This window comes from Marmota marmota, unplaced genomic scaffold, assembly GCF_001458135.2.
Source record: "Marmota marmota marmota unplaced genomic scaffold, marMar, whole genome shotgun sequence".
In the NCBI taxonomy this organism is placed as follows: Eukaryota; Metazoa; Chordata; class Mammalia; order Rodentia; family Sciuridae; genus Marmota; species Marmota marmota.
The window spans coordinates 3,542,424-3,547,349 of NW_026000171.1; positions in this window are offsets into that span (position 1 = coordinate 3,542,424).

Below are 4,926 nucleotides of genomic sequence, written 5' to 3' on the forward strand. Positions count from 1 at the left end.
GGATGGGGGTGGGGGAGTATTCCTAACTTGCCACCTAACCTGCTAGTATGAGGGTCCAATAAAATAAAGTGTATGAAACTCTTTCACAAATTTTTAAAGATAGAAAAAGAACACTTATTATACTCCCCCTTTTAACTAAAATACCATTAAATTATGTGGGTGTTATACATGGGAAACAAAAGTACCCCTTTCCTGTGGTCTGTAAATTTATGGTTTAAATAAAGCTAGAGGGTCCAAGGTTGTGGAGGTGTGAATTTAATTAAGACTAAAACTGCATGCCTTTAGAACATTGTACCACATGAATTTTCGCATGTTTATGACAAATCTTCCATTCATATAAATTTAAGGAGTGTTGCTGGGCTTACCAAGGCGGAAGCACCTTTCTTCAGAACTTATCACCAATAGCATCAAAATTGTCTAGCATTGGAGATTCAACCACATAGCATCACCTAAACCAATCTTTTTATTATCACCTATTTTATAAACTTAAAAAAAAAAAAAAGCTTTGGAGTAAGACACATGCCATTGGCCCACATACCTAAATTTTTGCAAATTCAAAGTGATTACTTAAAACTTTTGGCCCCGTGTTCCACTTAAGAATGTCATTTCCTGAGCAAGCCATAAGATAGAAAATGCCTAATTTTTTAATTTAACAAAGTAGAACAAAGTGGCTCATGCAAGAACAGAACAAAGTTCAGAGACGGCCACATGTCCGGTCCTATCAGGGTTCCACCTACAAATCGTCCAACCCAACCCAGGCCCACTGTTCATCACTGTGCACTTAAGCTGCCCAAGAAGCAGATGGAATGTAAACCCGGACAGGACAGAATGAGAGCCATCCTCACTGCATTCACTGTGGTGATGACCCAGAGCCCAAAGAAGAGTAACCTGGGTTCCTCAGCTTCTGCTGGTTGGTTTCATTTTTTTCTTTCCTTGAGTGGACAATTTATCTAAATAAAAAAAATGGAAAATGGTATCATGATATCTTCATGAAATTTGTTCTTTGTTTAATTAAAGCGAGTGGTCATGAATATTCAGGATGAATTGAGAGTGCTGTCCTATTGGAGCAACCATACACCTGCACAGGTTCATGGACAGGTAGATGAGCAGAGGTCACATTATATAGATGTGTATGCGTATGTGTACATGGGTGTGTTTGTATGTATACAGATATGTGCGCACATACATGCATAAGCTGGGGCTGGGAACAGGTATCTTCCTGGAGATAAAGGAATAAGGGCTCCAAAAATTAGTGATAATTGGGCATATGATAGCATAAGAAATGAAACATACCTGGAACATGATTCCAATTCTAGCAACTCATCCACCACCACTTGTTTTTTATAGCGTCCCATTTCTCTATCTTAAAATTCAATGTCTGGTCCCATGATTCTACTTTCATGGATGTTCCAGTAAAACAGATTTTAAGACTCTCATTAAATATTAGAATACTTACAACTGCCAATCCCAACGATTATGCTCTAGCAAATCAAAACTCTGTTAGTTGACCTAAGAATATAGGAATATGAACATTAATCTTCTAGCATAATTAGCTGCCGACCTTTAACCTCTGATGGAACCAGCGATGTGTGTGAGAAATGCCCCAATCCAGTCTTCAGCAGAATGGATAAAGAGGTATAGACTCTGGAAATGTTCCACCTCCAGGTCTTGAGAGGGAACTCTGTTATCAATGAGCTATTTCAATTAAAATGACAGCCCCTCTCAAAGAGAACCACAATCAAGATTCTTCTTCCAAAGAGAGAACATAAGAACAACAGGATTTATTGAGAATCTTAATTACTATATTTTCTGAATTAGGGAATGGAACACAAAATGATGAAGGTCATATGTCAGCCCAGCCAGAAAAGTTGGGGATTGCTGTGACTGGCTAAGGAATTCAGATTTTCATTTTCAGAGTAATTGCAAATGAACATGAATGTGAATGTGTATGTATATGAATGTTACTTGTGATAATGGTGGAGAGTGCCCAGTTTATAAAGGAAGGGAATTAAATAAAACACCATTATTCTTACTCTAATCTTCATTACAACTCTGTACTTTTAACAATCATCTTTAATTTTTTTGCCTTTAGGTCAGTATGTAGATTTGGGACCTAATGAAATGATACTTCTTGCTTTTGAACACTAGGATTCTCAGGTTTCAAAGATCCTATCTTAAAATCATCTCATGTATTCCTCTCCTCTTCCTCTCTGCAAGACTGTTATCTGTATGATCTGTGATTACCAAGAGTCTATCTTACTGAACTCCATCACACTCTCTGGATAATTTAGTCCACAGTACAACAACAATGAACTCCCCCGCAATCTGGCTGACCATTCAGAACCCTAATTGACCTATGAGATGATGTACATGACTTTTCTTAAACAGCTTAGTGGTCCATCATTTAACAATAAACAGCATTAACTGATGAGCCACTGTGTCGGTTGCCATAATAACTTCGGGTTGTTAATAAGTGACTTGATCTATTACTTATTGCTCAGCAGGTGTCCAAGTCCTCCCCAAGTCAATGTCAGCCCATTTCCTAATAATCCATCTGAAACTAGAGACTTGAAAGTTTTCCTGGCCAACTTTTCCACCTTAGGCCGGTAAACATTATCATTTTCTTTTTTCCATCATGCTCTTGCAGCAAACCCTAAAGAGTCATTATTGAAGTATTTGACTTTTACATGCCAGACAACCTGTTTTTGCTTTTCCCTCAAATCCAATGGGTGTTCTTGGCTGAAAGCAGTCTGCTCTGATGTGCCCTTGGGAGGTTTTTGCAGGAGGCAAACACTCTTTCTTCCAACACACTAATCATTATGAAAAGGTACACTATTCTGTTTAGGAATGACCAATACTAACATTAAATGATGTTTACAGGTCTCATTTTTTATCCACTGAAGGCAAGCATTATTTTTTTAAACCCCAACAAATGTGATTTTCATCCTGTAGAAATTTTTAAGACAGCTATTCCATCTTTACTAGAAATGTCCTTTAGTAATAAGCTAATATCCTGCAATCTTTAAAAAACTGAAGTGGGCGTCTCATCTTTGAAGGGCTGACATACGCACAACTTTCTCTAAGATTAAAAAAAAAAGTGTTTGGCTTGTTAATAATGAAAGGAGAACATACTGTACAGTGAATCTTGGTCTCAGAAAGGATCCCTTTGAAACTCACATAAAACAAAATTACTTCCTTTCTGAAGCAGAGAAATAATGATAATGCATGAGATGCAAAAAAAAAAAAAACAATAAGCAGTCACCATTATAGATATTTAAAGCATCTTGGATTTCTAAACACTCTTAGTTTACAAAATGGACAAGCAAGAATTTTTAATAAATGTTGGATTTGGCTCTAAGCTCAAAACCTACTTATCTTAAACTTAAATCCCTATTCATTGATCATCTCTGATTTTAGTTCTGGAAAAAAAAAATCTCAACTAGAATTAGTTTTCCTGGAAATGTTCCTAGAGAGCATTGAATGCTCATAAATTGAAACAACGTTGAGAACAGGATATCTACCACAGCAAACATGGACACACCACACAAAATCTATTTTTTAAAATCACTGATAGGTGAAAGAACTCAAGGTAGCCCCCAACTGTCATTGTCTAGAAAAAAATATTTTGTGAGCCAAAGATTTTAACAGATACTCAACTTCTTAATTACAATGAAATTCCTTAAGGAAAGCAGACAAAAGGCTTATTGTTGTTTAAATTCAATTGATTTTGCCAAAGGGCTCGACCACTGTAGAGATATTACAATTGATAAATTTTTATAAACATCTTTATAGTATGTGCTACTCAGGAAAAGACTATATTGACTCATAAATGCTTGGGAGAATTAGTTGCTTTATTTTTAGCAAGGACAGTTAAGAATAGTATTTTTTTACGTTTATAAAGTGTCTTTCAGACAAGCATATGAAAAAAACCTACCCAAGCAACATCTTGCATTATTTTTCAATATTCACAGGTGGAAGGGGAAAAATAAATCAAACCAGACAATATTTTACACATGAGGAAATGAGACAATCAGAGGGATATAAGTATTAGATACCTTCTGGTTCCTCAAGGTAGAGCATGGCAAAGTTAACCCTTGATATTTAGGTGCTGAAGGTGTAAAATAGGAAATCTGTTGAAGAGCAAGGAAGGAACAAAGATGAGAAGTGGTAGCTCAGGCCTGTGGGCTGCCCAGTGCTCTGGGGCAGGATGTAACAAAGTTTCCGCCTGAAAACATCTCCATCCCAAGTCCTCAAATCCCACCACAATATAGTCAGTCGATCCTTTGACTTGAGCCTCTCATCTCCCTGGCATCTTCCTTTAAAACACAGCTCCTGCTCTGGGAAGACCCAATGGCCTTCTTCTCTTGCTCTCTACTTCATCATTATAATTAATAACATGTCTATTACTATCTCAAATTTACATGACAATTTAGAATTTACCAAACACATCGATCCATATTATCTCATTTAATCCATGCAACCTTATGAGGTATTATATTTCTACTTTAGAAACAAGTAATTGAGAGCCTCAAAGAGGTTAAGTACCTATGCAAAGTCTTCTAAACTTTCTTTAACATGTAATATTATGCTTTCCACAAACAATCAGCTCAATAAACAGAGTCCCCATCATGTATCAGGCACTAAGCCACATCCATAAAGCCAGACCTGCTCCCTTAGCCTGCCTACAAAATAAGAATACCTATAATGGGGCTGGGCATGGTGGTATAGACTGTAATCCCAGTGACCCAGGAGGCTGAGGCAGGAGAATGGCAAGTTCAAAGCCAGCCTCAGCAACTTAGTGAAACCCCCATCTCAAAACAAAAAATAAATAAAAATAAAAAGGACTGGAGTTGTGGCTCAGTGTTTAAGTGCCCCTGGGTTCAATCCCTGATACAACAACAACAAAAAAAAAAAAAAAAAAAAAAA